The sequence below is a fragment of the Siphateles boraxobius genome, unplaced genomic scaffold (genome assembly GCF_051911475.1).
Source record: "Siphateles boraxobius isolate OS27281-9 unplaced genomic scaffold, OSU_SipBor_1 6, whole genome shotgun sequence".
NCBI classification, from domain to species: domain Eukaryota; kingdom Metazoa; phylum Chordata; class Actinopteri; order Cypriniformes; family Leuciscidae; genus Siphateles; species Siphateles boraxobius.
In genome coordinates this window covers 35,665,242-35,689,004 of record NW_027509186.1, presented here as the reverse complement: position 1 = coordinate 35,689,004, position 23,763 = coordinate 35,665,242, and the positions used below count along the sequence as shown (strand labels likewise).

At 42.8% G+C, this 23,763-nt stretch overlaps 1 long non-coding RNA gene and 1 pseudogene across 2 annotated transcripts in view; one reads left to right on the top strand and one right to left on the bottom strand.

The window, feature by feature from the left end:
* Positions 1-21,274, top strand: part of LOC143715723 (uncharacterized) — a 78,383-nt pseudogene extending 57,109 nt beyond the window's left edge. The window contains exons 19-24 of the transcript XR_013195877.1: positions 944-994; positions 2,878-2,964; positions 17,340-19,153; positions 19,495-19,668; positions 19,799-19,972; positions 20,956-21,274. The product of XR_013195877.1 is annotated as an uncharacterized LOC143715723 (transcript). The remainder of the gene's footprint in view (positions 1-943; positions 995-2,877; positions 2,965-17,339; positions 19,154-19,494; positions 19,669-19,798; positions 19,973-20,955) is intronic.
* On the bottom strand, positions 12,428-13,376 carry LOC143715369 (uncharacterized). Its single transcript, XR_013195731.1, has 3 exons — positions 13,117-13,376; positions 12,700-12,826; positions 12,428-12,576 (listed from the first exon to the last, which is right to left on the bottom strand). It is a non-coding gene; the product is annotated as an uncharacterized LOC143715369 (long non-coding RNA).
* Positions 21,275-23,763: the final 2,489 nt, after the last annotated feature.

The following is a 23,763-nucleotide window of genomic DNA, read 5'->3' as shown; positions in this document are numbered from 1 at the left end:
TTATAATTTAATATGATTTATATTTGAGTTAATTTACTAGAAGTATATTTACAATGTTTAGTCAGTTAATTATTTACATATTTATGTGTTTACATATTTAATACAGTAGGGGTGTTCTGCTGAATTTGCCTCTCTGATTCACTCACGTTTATCTCAGTCTAAGCTCTTGCTTCTGACTGGTTATTGGAGTCACGTGAAAGCCTTTTGAAGGAAGTGTTGTTTTTTGACGGTGTTGAGTAAAAGTGCCGCTTGAGAAAGTCTTCTGTCTCCATTCTGCTGTTTATTATCATAAAGAATGATCTACCACCACATACCGAACCCTCACGTTACACTCCCAGCAGCAGAGACAGGTGAGAACTGCACAATCTTTAGAGGCCGTTTTCTCATCTTTGAGCTTTTTTAAGTGCCTACCTTCAAATGGCCACAACTTCTCCAAATATTATCAGATTTCCACATGTTACACATCATTGGAAAGCTTGGAGATTACACTTATAGAATCTACGAATAACTCAAAATGCCCCAGAACCGACTTGTGTCCCTAGTTTCCGTGACCGGTTAAATAATGTTTAACATTATATTCTAGCAATGCTAGTTCTGTTGTTTATGCTGGTATTTGAGCATGTAAAACTAAACACTGGAAAACAAATTTTGCTATATTTTATTTTTATTGTATCTTAAATACATATTTATTTTCCTTAAATAATCTTGGCGACCCATTTCTTTAAGTCTGTGACCCAGGGTTTGAAAATCTTTGTCCTATGGCACAATAACTGGCACGTGACAATTGCTAATGAGTTGTATTTAATTAAAAGAAAGTCCCTCGAACATACATATGGGAGTAGCCTACATTTTGAGGTAATCATTCCTCATAGTCACAGCCTGTTTTATGAAGTACCATTACAATTCAGCAGTTGGTCTGACTCTGCAATATCTTTATGCTCAGTTTACACATAGGACATCCACGTCAGAGAACAACTGCATCAACTGATTTCAGGTAACCTGAGAGATTTTTTTATTATTATTCAATGATCAAAACTTATTTTATTTCATACACCTCATAATACTTTTAATAGGCATGCCAACTGTAATATTAAGATCGTATGTCTCACTACATTAGGGCTGGGTATCGTAACAAAATTTTCGATACCGATACCGATACCGATACCTTGACTTCGATACCGGTTCCTGAACGATACTTTTTTCGATACCAATTTTATCAATATAACATTACCTAAAAAAAAACTTTTATTTTTTCAGTTTGTTGACTTTTTTACACTCATATTTTGAGTCTGTAAAAAAGCACCAAAGTGCTCAAAAAAAAACTATGCTAAAGTTTTCTATGTTTCCTAATCATTTAACAACATGTATTCTTTACTTCAATGAGCTCATTGTTTCTGCCTTAACTTAATGCATTGTTTAACAATGAAACTGAATGAAAATTAATTGAAATGCATTACACACAGTCACCCCTGATAACAGATCACTCTAAATTGTAATTTAGACACATGCATTTTCTGTAAAGCTCCTTTGAAACGATATGTATTGTGAAAAATGCTATACAGATAAATGTGAATTGAATTAAATATAGGCTACTGGGGTGCGGTATATATGCCTCGCGCTCAGCACACATGAAGCTTGCGCAAAGCACTGGCAAAAGTAGCCTAATGATTATGGATGTGTCGGGAAACGATAGCAAGGAGATATTTTAATTGTTTATTAATGAACAAGTGTTTACTAAACGTGTTGGCTGCAAAGATGATTATTGCGAATTTGCGATGCTGACTCGTCATCCCTGCAGTAGTGAACGCGCGCGCCCGCACCTATATGGATTAGGTAATCAAACTATTTATTTCTAATTGTTTCGTTTAAAAGTAGACATATTTTGAACATATATAGAACTATTTCTCATGTCTGTGAGGCAAGTATCCTATACGCTGAGTTTTGGTTTATATGTGACGCGCTCCAGTTCTTGTAGTCGAAGGCGGATAAACTTTCTACTCTCGAGTGTATTCTGTGCGCTTTTAAGCTTTTTGTCTTGGCAGCAATAATCTTGTCGAAAATATTGCATCGTGTGCTTATGGCATCGAGTCGGGTACATAGGTACACTTTTGATCATTTCAACATATTTTCTATCTATCTGGGTTGGACGCTTACGCTCACACAAACACACACACACACACTACAGCCTCACGTGCGACGAGGCACGTCTCTGGGCAGCCGCGTAAACTAGTGTTTTTCCGCCACAGCCAATCATGCTGCATGTTTATTGTTTCACTGACGTTGACGAGATTAACCACTTAGGTACCGAAACTTGGTACCAAAAAACAAGACATGTTTCGATACTCGGTAGTATCGAGGCAATTCGGTCGGTACCTAAAAAGTACCCGAACTCGGTACCCAGCCCTACACTACATAGTGTAAAAGTATATATATTTTAAATATTACACATAGGAAATGACTGCTGGTTTAAAAGTTTAAATATTTTCAGTCATAGTTACTGAAAAACCTGCTTTTGTTACTGTAGCAATATGGGATTTTTTTATAGATGCTTACACTACAAGAGGCTTCATACAGTAAATAACATGTCGTGTTACAGTCAAGGTTAGTTAGTTTTGTTTTCATTCAGTCACAAGTGCTTCCTTTGTCTAGTTTCCCACCACTTATAAATTGTCATGGTTACTGATATGATTAGTCCTCTTAGTTCAGCTGTGTCTCTTTATTAACCACTACTTTTTTCCACTACTTAAGTTCCTTTGGTCCCTCAGTTCATTGTCTGTTGTTGTCTTTGCACTAGCACATTGTTTTGTATGTTGGTTTGTTATTCTGAGTTCATAGTAAATCCTACGCTCTTTTATAATCTTCTTCTGTGGATCTAAGCATTACAGCCGGACCCTATAGATCATCATGTGTTCCAAATGATTACCAACCTCTTCCACAGAACAACCAGTCTAGATCTGCCTACAGGTGATTTTATGTTTGAATATGTTTTCAGTACCAGCATTAATTTTGTCTGTTTGTTTCAGCAGTAATAGCAACAACATACACAGATTTAGTCCACCCAGGGGCGTGTCTAGAAGGGGTCACGGGGTGGCACTGGCCCCCCCCCTGGAATATGATTGCCCCCCCCCCTGGTGCCCCCCCCCCCCCCCCCAACATCATTGGGCTAGATTTACTGTCAACCTGACAATGCCCAACGCCATTGGATCAGAGCGCTGTCAATCACTGCTTGATTTGCGATTCGCAAAGCGGAATCACAGGTCCGCGTTTTTCAAACAGTCGGAGAGAGAGAGACACCTCGACATGTCACTGTTTATGGTATATAGCCTACACATCAAATTACAGTATATATTTTGAAATACTGTACAGGTATGTGTGACTGATCAAGCCAGTAACGTTAGATTAGCTAATGTAACTTCGGCAGACTGAATAGATGACTTGTCAGTGTTATTCCGCGGCAGCGCACACGACTACATAAATATAGATACATATTACTTTATCTTTTGTTTTAAAGACTAAAGGCACTATAATCTTTTTCCAAAAAAGCAGAGCCGTGGTAAACATTAAAATGTGAGAACTTTACATGCAACTCTAATTTATACTGAATGGGTTTTTGTTTATTTTTACACCGCAACAGGACATCCAAGGTTTCTTTAAGAAGAAACCATGTCCATCTCATGAATGTGCGTATCTATACCACGAATGTTATTTCTCGTGCCATTTATACGCGAAAAATGATTTTAGCTTGCATATGCTACGCACTGAAAACCCCTTTGGTAGGTAGGATTAGGGGTGGGGAGTGCGTGCGTATTACACGCCATAAAGTCTGTATCATATGCACGCGAAAACTGCATAGCATATGCACGCAAAAACTATTTTTGGCGTATAAATGGCATGAGAAATAACATTCCTTGTATAGATATGCACTTTCATAAGATTGGGCTCACCATGTCAGAGACCGATTTCATCCAGAGAACGTTTCTTCGACACACATACACATTCAATGTTTGTTTTGAGAATAAAGCCAATTTTTACATTAAAGAATTAAAGAATTTTAACATTAAAATAATGTTAAATGACTAATTAATAGGTGATGTTTTTTATTTATTAGAACAAAACTGTGTGGTCCAGTCCATGTAAAATACAAAATGATTTTCAGGCTCTTGTTCAGTTCCACATTTAATACCATAGGGCACTGGGCATTGCAAATATTTTTTAAATCGTGCTTAACATTTCTAAACAAGTAGGCCTATTTATTTCCAGGTGAATTTTCTGATTTCCCATTGGCCCCCCCTGACTGGTTCTTGGTCCCCCCTATAGCTTTAATTGTATTATTCTAAAGCGTATTTATATTACCTTTTATATAATTATTCATTTAAACTGTGTAATAATAATTGATAAACTAAAATTGTACATGTTTGATCAATTAAGGGTATAATAATTACATAATATCTAAATCATACAAAATTATTATTATAAATAAGTATTACTAAAAACCAGCTGATTTTGTCTTTAAAAATCATTTGCTATGTACTGACCTTTAATTTGGAGTAGAAACAAGTGGAGTGACTTTATTACATCAGACATGTGTCACTGCTCACAGCTGATTTGTCAATTTTCAGTTTGAGATCTCTTACCTGGAGCCTAACCTGGAGCGCAAGTTACTATGGCAATGAACACAGCTAAAAGCCAAAGCACTTTCATGGTGCCTACAACCCAGGGTTGGTACAAACTAAACTGAAACATACCTGACTAGCCAATTAAACGGGCTTCATGGTATAGGCTCCTGGAGTTTGAGTCAAGTGTGGAGCTTTTGTCACAAGTCTGATTCGAGTCTCAAATCATTTCATGCCTAAATTCTCATACTCAAAAATCATATTTGTATTCTAGTTGTATTATATAGACAAAGTATATGATCTTTCTATTACCAGTATCTGTATTGATTGTAATTTGATTGTAAGGTCCTAAGATGTAAGGGATAATGTAAATCCAGCTTGTTACTAATCCATTACAATGTGCAAAACAATCGTCCTGGCAACAGGACGAGTAGTCATTTTCAATACTGTGACGAGCACCCAGAGGGTTCATCAGCGTCGCCCTGGAAACAGACGAGGAACACCTGCATGCCCTCGTCACAGGCTGATCGGCCCCAGCCGTGCCCCATCAAGCAAACAGCTATATAAGCCACATGGACTTTGTCAAAGAGAGAGAGATCTCTGCACGAGACAGAACGTTAATGCCTGTACTCTATCTTTCTCCAGAAAGAAGCAGTTGACCGCTCAGCCTCCAAGAAGCACAGCTCAGCCTCCAAGAAGCACAGCTCAGCCTCCAAGAAGCACAGCTCAGACTCGCTGCACTACGAGGAAGAGGCAACACACTTCACCGGGTTTTTCTTTGTTTTTTTCTTCATGTTGTAAATAAATCCACTCTTGGGCACTTTGCATGAGCTCCCCTTGTCTTGTGATTCTTCACCCCGTGACATTTGGTGGAGAATGCAGGCAGGAGAGTGAAAAAAAAAAAAAAAAAAAAAAAAAAAATCACAGACAAACGAGCTCCTGCACGTCTCGTTTTTTTATTTTATTTTGTTTTTAATTTATTTATTTTTTGTCCTCCCGGTTCTGCCATAGGCGAGTGATCCAACCCCAACATGGAGGAACTTCTCAACCGACTCACCGAGGTTAGCATCCGCCAGCAACGAATAGTTGAGCATCTCGCCACCCGCCAGGAAGAGAGCGAGAGGGAATTCGCAGCAATGCATGCCGCTCAACGCGTCCCACTGCCGGACCCCCGAACTCAAGCCGCCAAGTTGTTACCAAAGATGACCCCCCACGATGACATTGAAGCGTACCTACAGATGTTTGAGGTCACAGCCACCACTGAAGGTTGGCAGCGCGAGGATTGGGCACAGGTATTGGCCCCTCTCCTAACTGGTGAAGCGCAGCGCACATACTTTTCTCTCCCCGCCGCCACCGCCCAGCGCTACGACGAAGTAAAGCGGGAAATTCTGGCCCGCCTGGGTTTGTCTCCAGTATGCGCTGCTCAATACTTCTATGATTGGGAGTATAAGCCCCGTCGACCGGCCCGTCCCCAGGCCGCTGAACTCACGCGGTTCGCGCAGCACTGGCTGCTGGAGGGGGATCCAACGGCCAGTCAAGTGGCGGAAAGCGTTGTCATCGACCGTCTGCTTCGTGCTCTTCCCCGTTCACACCGACAGGCGGTCGGGATGAGAAACCCAACCACCACCCTGGAACTTGTCGAAGCCATCGAACTGGCAGATGCTGCCCTACAGCGAGAGGCTGGGGAGCGAGCGCCGCCCTTTCCTCGAAGGCTGACCCTCGAGCAACGCACGCTAAAGAGCACTCAGGGACAAGTAGACAGGCCAGCGGTTCCCTCACCACGGGACGAGCCCATGCCAACAGCGGCCTCTACGCCTCCGGCCCGAACTTGGCTCGCTGGCTGCATTGTTCATAACAATCTACCAATTGGAGCCCCGGAAGCCGACGTCAGGATCAACGGTAAGCCGGTTCGGGCCATCCTGGATTCCGGCAGTGCGGTAAGCTTGGTCCACTCAAACATTCTGTCCCCCCGATCGGAGTCTTCCGCCTTCCTCCCTATAACCTGTGTCCACGGGGATACCCGACAAGTACCAGCTCGCAGAGTGACCATCTCAGCTGGCTCCGGGACCTGGCCGGTGGAGGTAGGAGTGATGAAGGATCTGCCGGTTCCCGTTCTGCTTGGGAGAGACTGGCCCGGGTTTGACCGCCTGTTGGCTGCCTCGACGCTGCCTGCCAGCCGTAGAAGAAGCCGCCAAAGACCGAGGCTGACTCGGGGACCTCGTCAGCGCCCCGTCCTCCTGGCCTCGGACAGCGGAAGAGACGGTGAGTCCCCCTCTCAAAATCCTAACCCTTTTTATGATGTGTTCCAACAGGTGACGCGAGGGGGCTCATTTGCCAAGGAACAACGGGGGGATGACAGGCTGAAACACTGTTGGACCCAAGTCCGTGTCATCGAGGGCAAAGAAGCTCAGCCTGGCCCCCATCCTTTCCCACACTTCATTGTCCAGAATGGCCTGCTCTATTGTGTCGCTCAACGAAGGGGAGAAGAGAAAGCGTTGTTAGTCGTGCCACGCACAAGGAGGGAGACCGTGCTAGAACTCGCACATTCACACCCCATGGCGGGACATCTGGGGGCCGCTAACACCGTTCAGCGGATCCGCGACCGCTTCCACTGGCCAGGCTTGGAGGCCGAAGTAAAGCGCTTCTGCCAGGCTTGCCCGACCTGTCAGGTGACGTCACCCAGGACTCCACCTCCCACTCCGTTGATTCCTCTGCCCATAATCGAGGTGCCCTTCGAGCGCATCGGGGTGGACATTGTGGGGCCACTGCCTAAGTCTGCCCGGGGACATGAACACATCCTGGTGATCGTCGACTACGCCACCCGGTATCCAGAAGCAGTCCCCCTCAGAAAGGCCACTGCCAAAGCCATCGCTCAGGAGCTCTTCCTGCTCTCCAGCCGAGTCGGCATCCCAGCAGAGATCCTGACTGACCAGGGTACCCCCTTTATGTCCCGGCTAATGGCTAGCCTTTGCAGCCTGCTGCGGGTGAAACAGTTGAGGACGACCGTCTACCATCCCCAGACTGATGGCTTGGTGGAACGGTTTAACCAGACCCTAAAGCAGATGCTGAGACGGGTGGTCGCGGAGGACAAACGCGACTGGGACCTCATGATACCCTATGTCCTTTTCGGAATCCGTGAAGTTCCCCAGGCCTCAACGGGCTTCACCCCGTTTGAGCTCCTTTTCGGTCGACAACCCCGCGGCCTCCTGGACGTAGCAAAAGAAGCCTGGGAGCAACAGCCTGCAGCCCATCGCTCTGTGGTGGACCATGTGAAACAGATGAGGGAGAAAATCGATCGAGTCATGCCACTGGTAAGGGAGCATATGGTGAAAGCGCAGCAGGCCCAACAGCGCCACTACAACCGGGCCGCCCAACCACGAGAGTTCCAGCCCGGAGATCAGGTGATGGTTCTAGTCCCCAACGCTGCCTGCAAATTCCTGGCCACATGGCAGGGCCCCTTCACGGTGGTAGAAAGAATTGGACCGGTTACCTACCGTGTGCGGCAGCCGGGAAGGAGACGAGCCGAGCAGCTGTACCACATCAACCTCCTAAAAAAGTGGGTTGGGACTAGAGACCAGCTCGCCGCCCTCGCCACCTCTGACCCCGTGGTGGTAGACGTCAACCCCCATCTTTCGGCGGCCCAGAAGGGGGAGCTGCAACACCTAATTGATCAGTTCTCTGACGTATTCTCTTCTCTTCCCGGGCAGACCACCGTCCTGCAGCACGACATCCGCACACCTCCGGGAGTCATCGTCAGGCAGCGGCCCTACCGTGTCCCTGAGGCCCGTCGGCAGGCTATTGAGGAGGAAGTACAACAAATGCTGAAGTTAGAGGTGATAGAACCTTCACGCAGCCCATGGTCCAGCCCGATCGTGATGGTCCCGAAGCCTGACGGCAGCCTCCGCTTTTGCAATGACTTCGGTCGCCTCAACGAGGTTTCTGAATTCGATGGTTACCCCATGCCTAGGGTCGATGAGCTACTGGACCGGTTGGGAAGGGCCCGGTACATCTCAACACTGGATCTTACCAAGGGCTACTGGCAGGTACCGCTCTCTGAAAACGCAAAGCCTAAAACTGCTTTTTCCACCCCTAGCGGCCACTGGCAGTACCGGACCCTACCCTTTGGTCTTCACGGGGCACCGGCCACGTTCCAGAGAATGATGGACATTTTACTACGACCCCACCAGGCCTACGCCGCCGCCTACATCGATGACGTCGTGGTGCACTCCGAGACCTGGGAAGACCACCTGGACCATCTGCGGAGTGTGCTGTCAGAGCTCCGGAAGGCTGGGCTCACCGCTAACCCACGAAAATGCCACCTCACGCTTTTCGACGCAAAGTACCTGGGTTTCCAGGTCGGTAGGGGTCTCATCCGACCGCAAGAGAAAAAGGTAGAGGCAATCCACTCAGCCCCAAGACCCGAAACAAAGACCCAGGTACGAGCGTTCTTGGGGTTGGCGGGGTATTATCGCTGCTTCATCCCTAACTTCTCCTCCTTAGCCGCCCCTCTGACAGATCTGACCAGAAAGGGACAGCCGGAGAAGGTTCACTGGACGACAGAAAAGGAGGAAGCGTTCCGAAACATTAAGACGGCCCTCACCTCGGAACCGGTACTCCGAGCACCGGACTTTAGCTGCCCCTTCCTGTTACAGACAGATGCATCCGATACGGGATTGGGAGCCGTCCTGTCACAGATCAAGGAAGGTGAGGAACACCCTGTTTTGTATATCAGCAGAAAGCTGACCCCAGCCGAGAAAAACTACGCCGCGGTGGAGAAGGAGGCCCTGGCTGTCAAGTGGGCTGTCTTGGAGCTGCGGTATTACCTCCTCGGCCGAAAGTTCACACTGGTCACGGATCACGCTCCCCTTCAGTGGATGGTCCGAGCCAAGGACACCAATGGCAGGGTAACCCGATGGTTCCTCGCGCTCCAAGACTTCCACTTTGTTGTGCGCCATCGGGCGGGAGCTGCAAACGCCAATGCTGACGGCCTTTCTCGGATTTGGGCAGCTTTTGCAGGTCTGTCAGGGGTAACTCCCCACCCACCCCCTATTTCTCCCCTACTGTCTCAAATCATCCACAGGACCAAGACGACGCTTGGGGGGGGGGAGTGTGACGAGCACCCAGAGGGTTCATCAGCGTCGCCCTGGAAACAGACGAGGAACACCTGCATGCCCTCGTCACAGGCTGATCGGCCCCAGCCGTGCCCCATCAAGCAAACAGCTATATAAGCCACATGGACTTTGTCAAAGAGAGAGAGATCTCTGCACGAGACAGAACGTTAATGCCTGTACTCTATCTTTCTCCAGAAAGCAGCAGTTGACCGCTCAGCCTCCAAGAAGCACAGCTCAGCCTCCAAGAAGCACAGCTCAGCCTCCAAGAAGCACAGCTCAGACTCGCTGCACTACGAGGAAGAGGCAACACACTTCACCGGGTTTTTCTTTGTTTTTTTCTTCATGTTGTAAATAAATCCACTCTTGGGCACTTTGCATGAGCTCCCCTTGTCTTGTGATTCTTCACCCCGTGACAATACAATCGCTAAATGGTCGCAAAATGGCGCCAGTCACGTTTTTTTTTTATACAGCACTTTGTTATACAGCGGCGTTGTTATTGACGACAGTCATTGTCAGAAAATATCAATCCTCTGAATGTTTAAGAAAACTGTACGCTTACTGATTCTGATTCGTTAAAATATGCGCTTTAAGTAATGGATTGACATCTCTATCTATCTCTTTCTCATGGACATACATTAAGACAGAGAAAAGCTGCATATCCTACTACAAAATGATTGATAAAACGTAGTGCTAGATTTTTTTTTGTTAATGTTTTAACAGGCTGGCAATCCAAAGGAGCCATGCAGCTACACCACAGTATGTGAGTTAATGTGACTAACCTTTGTGGATGCGTTGTCAAATAAAATTTGATGTTGTCAATATCAGTAGTTAAGGATAAAAGTGTCCTTTTACGTGTCCTTTTTGTCAAGTTGGAAGTCTATTAAAATGCGACTCGAGTTCACATTTCTGCAGTATCATAACAGTAAACCATATGACCCCAGCCCAGTGGATGAATTAATGTCTTAATAAATACGAAATAATACATGTAAGAAAAGAACTAAAATGCTGTGAAAATGTATTTGCCTGTAGGCCTATATACTTCTGTTTTTTTGTATATATCACATTAAATAGTTTTAGATCTTCAAACGAAATACAACATAAAACAAAGGCAATCTGATTAAACCCATACAGTTTGCTTTTTTTATTTAAAGCAAATAAAATGTTATCCAACCTCTACCACCCAAAAAACGAACTACCCTCTTAAACTTAAAATCTTGTTGTGCCATTTTAGCAGCAATAACTGCAACCAAATGCTTCAAATAACTGGAGATCAGTCTTTCACAGCGCTGTGGTGGATAACCACTTCTGGGAAGGTTTGCTACTGTCCCAAGTTCCCTTTCGAGGGATCTCTTGCTGCGTCACAGAAGTAGTGACGCTGTGTGAACGCCTCTGCGTGATTGCATTTTGAATGGCCAATGGCATGTCGGAACTTCACGGGCGGGGTCACGCCATGACCAGGAAGCTATAAAGCCCATCCGGGCCAAACAATGTCAGCTTCTGTGCCTTCAGCAAGCGTTCTGTGTAAGTTGTCCCTGTATGTTTATTGTTGTCTGAAACAGGCTTAAATATATCTATATTAGACAGGAGTATAGGGCTGTAGCGATACACTAATCTCACGATACGATACACGATATTCAGCTCACAATACGATATATTTCACGATATTCAGCCAACGATTCGATATAATTCAATACACTAACATCACTTTCCGAAAGATTAAAAGGGGACAGAGTTATTTTGGTGACATCTTGTGAGTGTTCCATTTACTTGGATTGAATTAAAGAAATCTGAACTCAAAACTGAAAACATCAATTACACAATATATGTCTCTGACTGGACAGAGAGTCTACAGCTTGCAAATGCTGGACAAAATGAATCAAAGATGGGTTGAGAAAATTAGTTCCATTTATTGAAACAGTGCAAATTGTAGCTTACAAGCCTTGGAACAGTAAATAAAGTGCAGTATTGCAATTAACAATGGAGAGTTAAAAAGTGCAGCAAGTTGCCTGTTCTGAACAGTTTCTTTGACAGCTTTTTTAGCTTGACACTGAACATATGAGGTAGCCAGTCTATCCACCAGTTAAGTAAACATAGTGCCATGGCTTCTCCAAAACATCCAATAATTCAAGTCACTAAGAAGAACATTTAAACATTTAACTTAAAATGTACCTGTCTTAGCCATGTAGTTTAAGGCCTGTAGGCCTAACAAGTATGTGAGGTAGCCAGTCTAGCCAGCAAAAAAGAAAAATAAACCATGGCAGCCAATAATTCAAGTCCATAGGAGCAACATTTAAGCCAACTTAAGTGAACACTAAACAGAAACTCTCCTCTCCACATAACTGCAGACCAAGTGATCTACATTGTCTTCAGATTTTTGTTCAGGAATAGAATCTGATCAACGTGCTCTGGGAGAAGTGCACTTTTCTGAGCAATGATAATATCTCCGGCAGTGGAAAAGACCCTCCCTGAGGAAACACTAGTGCCAGGGACAAAGAGGTACCTTTTAGCAAGTTGTGTCAAGAGTGGATACTGATACTGGTGCTCCTTCCACCAGACCAGTGGATCTTCTTTCACTTCCAGGAGATCTGCCTCCTTGTAGCGGGTCATCTGCTCCTTGTACCTTTTAGCAAGTTGTGACGAGAGTGGATACTGATACTGGTGCTCTTTCCACCAGACCAGTGGATCTTCTTTCACTTCCAGGAGATCTGCCTCCTTGTAGCGGGTCATCTGCTCCTTGGCCTTGTCCTCTTGGGTATTTGTCTTGGGTTGTGCTGCACCACCACCGTATCGTTCACCAAGAAGGGCAGCCAGTGGACAAGACGGCCTTGGATTCCTGGGTGGAGGACGCTGACCTTCAAATAAATAAACAATAAAAACAAAAACGCATTATTTATAGTTAAGCACATTCCATAATTCCTACACAGAGGTTCAGACAACACAGTGCGCTTCACTGGATAACAATGGGTGATACTGACCTTGACTTCTCTCTCCTTCCATGAATTGCTCTCCTTCATCTACAGCATCTTCATCTTCTTTAGATGCCATCCCCTAATCATCAGCACAAGCATTTCCTGTCCCCTTTCCATCCACACTCCAAAGTGACTAAATTAAATAAGTCAACATGAAATGAAAATCATGAGCTTTTATTGTATAAATCTTTTAATTACTGTATTTAATATATGCCTTTAAACCTGTTAACATTATAATATTTATGCTTTTTAAACTATTTAATATTGATCTATTTGATCTATTGATCTAAACTGTTAACGTTGTAGGATTTGCCTTTTAAACTTTGAACAATGCATTATTTAGGCCTATGCTTACTTTCGCCAGGAGATGGCGGATATGTACAAGGCCAAAGGTTAAACCTAGCAGTACCATCACTGCCTTACCTCTGATGGCTGCATGCTCAGTCTTGCAGCCTCTACAATCAGTCCATCATAAACTTCCTGTCTTTCATTTTCAGTCAGGAAGGGAAGACTTTTGAATCTTGGATCCATCGCTGAACATACATGGAGAGTTGCCTTGAGGTCAATGTACCTCTTCTGAAGATCCCCAGCCATGGCAGCCTTCATCTCTTTTATGACTGCAGATTCACCTTCGATCGGTTTCAGTCCGTTGATCAGTGTGTCCTGGAGGGGTGCGACGACTGACAGTGTCGGGGTCTTCTCCTTGTATATGTACTGTGTAGCCTCCTTCATGGGCTTCAGCGCACTGACTACTTCTTCAGCTGTTGTCATTTGTATTTTTAGGGCACGTTGTGCAGCCAGATTTAGTGTGTGAGCATAGCATTTTACATGAAGTGTGAATGCTGCCTTCTCAGCTGCGATTGTCATATTTGACGCATTGTCAGTGACAATTACTGGATCCTTTTCTGTGATTCCCCACTCAGCGAGGGCCTTTCTCAGATGTTCTGCCAGGTTGTGTCCGGTGTGGCTCTCGGGCATGTCCCTGGTTTGTAAAACATGCGTAACGAGCTCCCATTCCTCGTTGATAAAGTGGGTTGTGATAGTGACATTATGCTTCAGTTGTGCGCGAGTTCCAGCCGTAGCACGTCAGGGCAACTCTCTCCGCACTGGCCATGGAGGCTTTGACGTGTGCCCTTGTCTGAGCGTACAGCCTGGGAATGCAAACCTTGGTGAGGTGTTCACGGGTTGGAATAGGATAGCGGGGCTCCATCGCGTTCACCATGCGCCTAAAGTCGGCGTTTTCCACCACTCTCAAATCCTGACAAATAAAGTAGGCAATGGACTCTGTAATTTTCTGCGACCTTGATGAAGCACATGGAAACTTGTGGGAACAACCGCCATCCATGTCCAGCATGGTTTGTTTTGGGTCACGCGGCCGCAACTTCTTGGGGTCCTCCGTTAGCATTACCATGTCCGGGTGGTGACGTTTTAGGTGGGCTCATAGGTGGTGGTATTTCCAGAGTATTTCACGTTTGTGTCACACAGCTTGCAAACCGCGATGCTTTTGTCTAAGTCGTCGCTTTCCTTCTCCTTTTTAAACCCAAAATGCTCCCACACATCTGCTTTTAAGCATGAAGGTGCTGGATTTGTATTCGCCGCCATTTTCTTGAATCTCCTCACTCTGACTCCGTGAACAGGAAGAGGTAGACGTCCGTGTCTGTGTAAAGTTAGTGCGGGTAACTTGCTCTACAGCAACACTAGCGGCTGACTGACCAAATCGCTCTTCCTGCAACGCGAACGGGGGTAAACACGGGGGATTTGAATGGGACTTATGTATCGATACTCTCGGTTTAAAAATCGATACTTTCTTGGGAAAAAAAATATCGATTTATATCGCAGAATCGATAAAATTGCTTACAGGAGTATGATGAGCAAATAGCTTTTTAAAAAAAAGCTATTTTAAATTGAATGTTCCTCCCTGCCTCTCGCTACATTACGGGTGGGGATACACACGATTTGTGCATTGTTTGTTTGGGAGCGTTACCCACCCACGTGCTACATTACCCACCAGGCAACTCTGCCTTGATGGGTAAAGCTTCCAAGCAGAGGTAGACTTATTTGCTTATCAGGAAACAACACACTGTCTGTTATGGTTCTCCCTCACACATCCAGCTCCTTTTGGGCTGGATGCCATGGTGCAGACGTGGCCAAGGCTACAGTGTTTTTCCCCCGATCGCTCTACTCCCGGGAGTTCTGAAGAGAATCCGTCAGGACGAGGCCCATCTGTTGCTCATAGCCCCATTCTGGCTGGCCTGAGTGTGGTTCTCAGACCTTATGTCCCTCCTCCCCCCTTGGGATATTTCATCCGGAGGGACCTTTTGTCTCAGTCAGGGGGCTTAATCCTTCACCCCCGCTCAGAGCAGGCGTGTAGTCCTTCTTTAGAAACCAACGCTCAAGAAACTACTTGTCTGGCGTTTTATTTATATATGATGGCGTTTTATACAGAATTATTTATCGTTTCTGCGTAGCCAACTGATCCAGAATTATCCCGACAACATTTTATCTGTACAGAGGTGAAGGGAAGGAGGGACCTGCGTTGTCGTCGTGTCCAGGTGCAGGCCTTTCATAAGATCTGGATACGGCCTGGATCCGGCAGGATAAACAGAGAGACTAATATTAGTGTAGACACCATCCTTCTTATGATGTAACAAGTATATCAGGATTTATGGGAAGTATTTCCGGTTCCAGCTGACCTAATCAGTGCAGCCTAACATTGAATTATAGAAGTCTATAATGTGTTTTGTGTATGCTTGGTCAAAGAGATGTGTATTTAGTCTAGATTTGAACTGACAGAGTGTGTCTGTTTCCCGGACAATGTTAGGAAGACCTTTCCAAAGTTTTGGTGCTAAATAGGAAAAGTATCTACCGCCAGCAGTCGGAAGTCGATTATCAACTGGCCGAAATTTTGAGATTGCAATAGACGTGAAGGACTATAATGCGTTAAGTGCTCGCTCAAGTACTGGGGACCTAAACCATTTAGTGCTTTGTAAGTAATCATCAATACTTTAAAATGTATTTGATGTTTAATAGGGAGCCAATGCAGTGTTGACAAAACCAGGCTAATATGGTCATACTTCCTAGTTCTAGTAAGAACTCTAGTTGCTGCGTTTTGGACCAGCTGTAGTTTGTTTATTAAGCGTGCAGGGCAAGCACCCATAATAGCATTACAATAAGAAGGTGGTCTCTCTATGGCTCCCTTCGAGCCCATGGAAACTGTTCCAGGCAAGTGTCTGACTCTTAAGACGGTGTTTCTATTAGCTATTAGTTCTCTAAAGAGATTAGGAGACCCCCAGGCCCTGTCGGTTGCCCCATCATGCTTAGAGTTTGCACCAGAAATGGTAAAAGCATTCTCACACTTGAGACCGGGTTATGTGCCTACCAATGTGCCTTGACCTATAGTTTTGCAAGTTTTCTGTTCTCCTCCCTTTGCTTCATCGGACCAGGAGAAGCCAAATTTGTATCCAGTTGGATCACAGGACACTTATGTCCACCGAGCTGCTGTGTGGAGAAAGTCAGATCAGTTATTTGTCTGCTTTGGTTCGCCTAAAAAAGGATTGCCTGCGACCAAGCACTGAGCAAGTGGATAGTCGAGGCTATTTCTCTTGCTCACGAGGATTCTGGACAGCCGCCAGAGCATACTCAACGAGAAGTATGGTGACTTCTAAAGCCTTATTGTCAGGAGTTTCTCTTCAAGATGTGTGTGATGCGGCAGGCTGGTCCTCTCGCTCACATTCAAAGTTTTATGATGTGGATTTGGGCTTCGCACCAGGTTCCCAGGTGCTCATGTAATAGTTGTACTTGCATGATTCACACTAGACAGACACTGGTACAGTACGGCAGAGTGGGTATTATCGTTCCCAGAGTGTCGCTACTATGACGCAGCGCTAGTTCTCTCGAAAAGGAATGTCTCAGGTTACTACTGTAACTATTGTTCCCTGAGAAGGGAACAAAAAGCTGCGTCGTTCTGCCATACTTCCAGCTTGCCATGGCATTGGACTGATTTCACACATGCTTCAAGGCGCAATCACAGAGAGGCGTTCTCACATCGTCGCTACTATGACGCAGAGTCTCGTTCCCTTCTCAGAAAACAATGGTTACGGTCGTAACCTGAGACGTTTTTTCATTTGGAGATAATGCATCTCAGTCTAGTTCTTTTGAGTCCAAGAGCCTTTGAAATAGCTTTGTAACCTTTCCCAGACTGACGTATTTCATATACGTCATATATTATATGTCTACTACTGGCATAGCGTGTTACTGAGTAAGACCTTTTAATCAAGTTCATTAATTTAACTTCATACATATTAGGTATGTTTTTGCGTTAATAAATGTCAAATGTTAAAAATATATATTTTATCTTTAACCAGGTTCCCTTTGATTTGTGTAAGATTTAGTTATTATTTCTGAAACAGTTTAGTATGAGATGTATACAAAACAGAAGGAATCAGGATTGGGCAAACACTTTCTTTCACAGCATCATTTTAAACTTTTAAACTTTTAAACATACACCTATCAAAGTCATATGCAATTGGAGTGGCATAAGGGTGAGTAATGATGAGAGACATTTTTGGTTGAACTATCCCTTTTAATAAGCATTTTAAATAAATTAGAGTTGTCATGTGTAATAATGTGGTATTTTCATTTTACAGCCAAAAAGTGCTGAACACATTTAGATCAAATCTGAAGAATAAGTTTCAGTGTACTTACGAGGGAACAGCAAAGCAGGGAAGCCCAACACTCCTGAATGAGATTTACACAGAGCTCTACATCACAGAGACTGAGAGTGGAGAGATCAGTAATGAACATGAGGTGAGACAGATTGAGACACAATCCAGGAGAGCAGCAACAGAGGACACACCGATCAAATGCAATGACATCTTTAGACCTTTACCTGGACAAGACAAACAAACCCATCAGAACTGTGCTAACAAAGGGAGTCACTGGCATTGGAAAAACAGTCTCTGTGCAGAAGTTCATCCTGGACTGGGCTGAAGAGAAAGAGAATCAGGACGTCCAGCTCATATTTCCACTTCCTTTCAGAGAGATCAATCTGATGAAGGACAAAACACTCAGTCTTGCAGAGCTTCTTCATGTCTTTTTCCCTGAAACTAAAGAAATGGAAATATCCAGTGACAAATATAAAGTGTTGTTCATCTTTGATGGTCTGGACGAGTGTCGTCTGTCTCTGGATTTTCAGAGCGATGCGAGGTTGTGTAAAGTAAGTAAATCAGCCTCAGTGGACGTGCTGTTGACGAACCTCATTACGGGGAATCTGCTTCCCTCTGCTCTCATCTGGATCACCTCCAGACCAGCAGCAGCCGATCTTGTCCCGTCTGAGTGTGTCCATCGAGTGACAGAGGTACGAGGCTTCAATCATCCACAGAAGGAGGAATACTTCAGGAAGAGAATCAGTGATCAGAGTCTGGCCAATACAATCATCACACACCTGAAGTCATCAAGGAGCCTCTACATCATGTGCCACATCCCAGTGTTCTGCTGGATCTCAGCCACTGTTCTGGAGAAGATGATGAGCGAAGCAGAGACTGGAGAGATTCCCAAGACTCTCACTCAAATGTACACACACTTCCTGATGGCACAGATTAGCATCAAAGACACAAAGTACAATGAAAAGGACACAGACAAAAAGATGATTTTCAAACTTGGGAAACTGGCTTTTCAGCAGCTTGTGAAAGGCAATGTGATCTTCTATGAGGAAGACCTGAGATAGTGTGGCATTGATGTGACAGAAGCATCAGTGTACTCAGGATTGTGCACTCAGATCTTCAGAGAGGAGTCTGGCTGGTATCAGGGGAAAGTCTTCTGCTTTGTTCATCTGAGCATTCAGGAACATCTAGCGGCTCTATATGTACATCTCAACTATACAAACAACAACATAAATGTGTTTGACCAAATCACCCAACGAAGTTTGTTGTCTAAAGTTAAGGGCTGGTTTAAACACAATTCACCAGAAGAACATGTTTCATTATCTGAGCTGCATCAGAGAGCTGTGGATGAGGCTCTACAGAGTAAAAATGGACATCTGGACTTTTTCATGCGGTTTCTTCTGGGTCTGTCAGTGAAGACTAATCAGACTCTCCTACAACCACTGATAAAACAGACAAAAATAAGGTCTGAAAGCAATAAGGAAACAGTTGATTGCATCAAGAAGAAGATCAGGACCATTGACTCTCCATGAAAAAAATATCAATCTGTTCCACTGTCTGAATGAACTGGGTGATCATTCACTAGCAGATGAAATAATACATTATCTGAAATCTGGAACAATAAAGGAAACCAAACTCTGTTCATCTCAGTGGTCAGCTGTTGCTTTTGTGTTGATGACATCAGAGGAGAAGCTGGATGAGTTTGATCTCAAGACATTTGTTGTAGGAAAAAATAAAGCTGAAAATATGCATGTTTTTCAGAAGCTGCTGCCTGTGATTAAAGAGTCCAGATCAATTCAGTAAGTATCACTGAGCACAATCACTTCACTGTTAAAACAATAAAAAAAATCTAAGTTAAAAGTCGCAGATGATGTCAAGAGTTTAGTGTCAGTATTTTTGAGTGTTTTCTAAAGTTCTATCTGCAGATTAGTTTTAAACAAGTTTAAAGTTACAAATTAATCCATACAAAATATTGATTTAATTCGAATTGAAACTTGGAAAAGAATGTGTATTAATAGTTTTTTTCTTACAGAATGAATGAATTACATTGGAAATGCAATTTATTGTTTATTACAGGAAGTACATTTTTTTCTTGTTGTATGATTTCAGTTCATAGTGTATGATTTTCATCTCTCTCCAGCTTGAGTGACTGCGGTCTCACAGGTGAAGGTTGTTCTGCTCTGGCTTCAGCTCTGAGATCAAACCCTGAACACCTGAGAGAACTGGATCTGTCTTGGAATAAACTAGGAAGGTCTGCAGTGACGCTTCTCTGTGCTGCTCTCAAGAATCCTCACTGTAAACTGGAAATACTGTGGTAAGATAATATTTGATTCTCACACATGAAACAATTTAAAGTTTGCTGCTGTGAGTTCAGCTGATTGAACTGTAAATGATTAAACACTTTGAGATGATATAGAGTTAGAGTGTATCGTTGTTCTCTACAGGTTGTGGGAATGTGGCGTGACAGAAAAAGGTTGTGCTGCTCTTGCTTCATTTCTGAGATCAAACCCCTCACCATTGAGAGAACTGGTTCTGTCTTATAATAATCTACGAGATTTGGGCGTCAACCTTCTCTGCACTGGACTTGAAGATCCTCGCTGTAAACTGGAGAAACTATGGTAAGATCATCTCTCTGATAGTCACACATGTCTTTGTCCTCAGAAAGTCAAGTCCTTTAATGTAAATTCTAAGACTAAAATCATCTATAAATAAAGGCTCTGTTAAACATAAACCTTGGCATAAGTGACTGATGACTGAAGATTAAGTTAATTTCATTAATCTCCATCAGATCACATGCACTAATGCTGTTTTTGACGCATCACACATTTACTTCAGTTTCTTATGGTAGTTTGATTAATACTGAACTTTGAGAAAACATTAATGTTTAAAAATAGTAATTTAAAGCCTCTGTGACGGCTCAGAGGACGGCTGATTCAGAGGTTTAGAGTTGAACAGACAAGTCTCAATGTGTTTAGTTTGAACACACTATGGTGATCACTGAGTGAATGAAGGTTATAATCACTTTAGATAATAAAAGGAAAAGGAATACCTTAGATAATAAAACAATGAAAGGAAAGGCCCTCGCTCTAAATGGGTGATGATCTGGAGGAAATGAAGCTCATTAACATGATTTCAGTGCATGTTTAGGCTGTAGTTCTTACATTGTACATTAAGACTTTGAATATATCTATTGAGTTCATCAAATTTATATTTAGTTTATAAGCTGCCAGATGAGAGCAAAACATGAGACAAAGCGTGTGTTTGATCACAAGAGTTAATAAATTATATGTAATGGGGAACACATGGGTCCTGTGAAGCAAATGTCTTCCTGTAGGAGTTTATTAGAGGAGCAAGTGACTGTTTCTCCAGTCAGAAATGTCTTTTATATCACTATGAAACAATATCTCACATTCATCTCTCTGTGTCTGTTCAGTCCTGAAGCACATGACTGTTTTAAACAGCACCATTGAGCATCAACATGCATAAATCTCATTCTGTCAGGAGCAGTGTATGGCAATGCTTGTCATTATATCTCCTCAGCGTGAACCACAAACTACAGACATTTGAACTACAATTTAAACAGCGTCATTGTTTTCAACAGGTTGAGGGATTGAGGCGTCACAGATGAAGGTTGTGCTCCTCTGGCTTCAGCTCTGAGATCAAACCCTGAACATCTGAGAGTACTCAATCTGTCTGAGAATAACCTAGGAAGTTCTGAAGTGCAGATACTTTTTGATATAAAAGATGATCCACATTATAAACTGGAGAGACTAAGCTACTGTCCGTGAGTATATTTTTTATTTAAAGCTTTTAATTTGGCTCAAGTTCAATAACAGGTCTCATATGTTTGTAGCCGGAGAATATAAGATAATAATTCAGCTCCACTTCAGTCTTTGTACTTTTAGTTTAATTCTGTGATGTGACTGATCTATGAATATATGAATATATTTTCATCTCTTACAGTGTCTCTGTGCAAGAGATTAAGGGAGAGTTGTTTATCATTTATTGTTATTAATCTATTTGCAGTTTTTCATTCATATCTCTGACTGCTGAGAGTACTCAATCTGTCTGAGAATAACCTAGGAAGTTCTGAAGTGCAGATACTTTTTGATATAAAAGATGATCCACATTATAAACTGGAGAGACTAAGCTACTGTCCGTGAGTATATTTTTTATTTAAAGCTTTTAATTTGGCTCAAGTTCAATAACAGGTCTCATATGTTTGTAGCCGGAGAATATAAGATAATAATTCAGCTCCACTTCAGTCTTTGTACTTTTAGTTTAATTCTGTGATGTGACTGATCTATGAATATATGAATATATTTTCATCTCTTACAGTGTCTCTGTGCAAGAGATTAAGGGAGAGTTGTTTATCATTTATTGTTATTAATCTATTTGCAGTTTTTCATTCATATCTCTGACTGTAATATAAATATGCTAATATCTCTGGCTGTGTTTTTCCTGAAATTATCTCCAGATGTGATGTGACTCAGTAATGTCTCATACTCGTATGACTCTGTCTGTGTTTTATTGTAGGACTCTCAGTGTTCAGACGTCAGTTCAGTTTCCTCAGGATCAGCTGATGGTGAATAAGGACTCGCTACAGAGACTGAAGACACAGAGACACACAGACTAACAAGCTTGACTTTGTAATGTAATTATTTTGTTGTATCCTTCTCTTTCTGTTGGTATTTTTATTGTAATATCTGCTTTCCTAATGATCTTACACTCTTGCTAAAATAAGAGTATGATATTTTATAAACATTTTCTATACATTTAAGTATAGGTGAAAGCCTTTTAGACTCAGTGTTACTGAGGGAAAGAATTGCCTTTTTTGTCTTACCAGCAGATGGCGACAAAAGCTGCAAATTATTTATTACTTTTTCTAGTACATTTTCAAGTGACGTTTGATGAAGATGTATGCTTAAAAAAAAGAGCACAAAACTTGTATCATTCCCATTAGAGCACACAGTGTTTGGTGTAAATGTAACTAATTTCCCAGGATGTCCTTCGAACAATAGTAGGGGTGTAAACCCGGCATCCTGGCCAAATTTGCCAATTGGCTCCATCCATTATGGCCTCCTAATCATCCCCATATACTGATTTGCTTCATCACTTTGTCTCCACTCCACCAGTAAGCTGGTATGTAGTGGGTGTTCTGGTGCAATATGGTGATGCATCCAGGTGATGCTGCACACTGGTGCTGGTTGAGGAGATTTCCCCCTTCTATGTAAAATGCTTTGAGTACCCAGATAAGCGCTATATAAATGTAACAAATTATTAATTATAATTTACTATTATGTAAAAAGAAATATTAAAGATGAAAGTTTTATCTCTTTTTCTGGACAGTTTCAATGACGTTTGGCATTTTATAGTATTTTGACTTATTATGATATTATTAATGAACGATCAATGGTGTACATCTTTTAGAGCTGAATTTATATGTATTTCACAAATTAATCTACATTGTTACTCTCCAGTTAATATGAACCAATTTATTGCAATAATTACATTCCTCTTCACTTATGCAAAACAATCTGTACAATATTGTAAGTATGGTGGGATTTTCTGTCAAAAAGTGTATCAGGGAAAAAAATACATTCAAGAGACATTGTCTCCTTTTATAGAGAACTATTTAAAGCTGTTTAAAGGGTTAGTTCACCCAAAAATGAAAAGAAATGTCATCAAATACCAATTAAAGGGCCCCTATTATGCGATGGAGGTTCGGGTTGCATGACTAGTTTCATAATCGGACTTGCATTAGGATTGATATGGAAAAAACAACGTCATTGTTTGCTACCGTGTTTAGTTTACGGTGTAGGAAGCCTCAGAACACGCAGAGCTGACATGGTAATGGGCGTTTTTGTTTTCGATACCAGCGCTGTACGCAGTAAACCAATCACAACAGACTGAACTGTCTGGCCAATCAGAACAGAGTAGCTCACGGAAAGGAGGGATTTAGAGAGATTGATTTATCTGACGAGTCGTTTGAGAATCATTGAAAATGTGGTGATGTGCAAATGTATATTATGAGGAAATGAAACAGTTATTTGACCTTTGATGCATGTAAACAACTTTAAGATATTTTTAATGAAATTTGAGATTTCTTTCCCTCCATTGACAGTCCACGCAACTACCACTTTGACGCTTCAAAAAGTACATAAAGAGATTGTAAAACTAATCTAAATATGAATTTAGCGGTTTAGACCAAATTTTTCAGGCTTTTAATTTATTTATAAATGTGACCCGTGCTGGCAAAATGAGTCGCAATGATCAAATTTTCAAAAGTGAGTTAGTTATTTTCTATTAAAAAAACTTTAAAAAGAAGTTGTTGGAATCAGACAAAAAAAAATATGAGCTACGCCTGTTTTAAGTCGATAGAGTCAGCAAAGTAAATTGAGTAAAATCG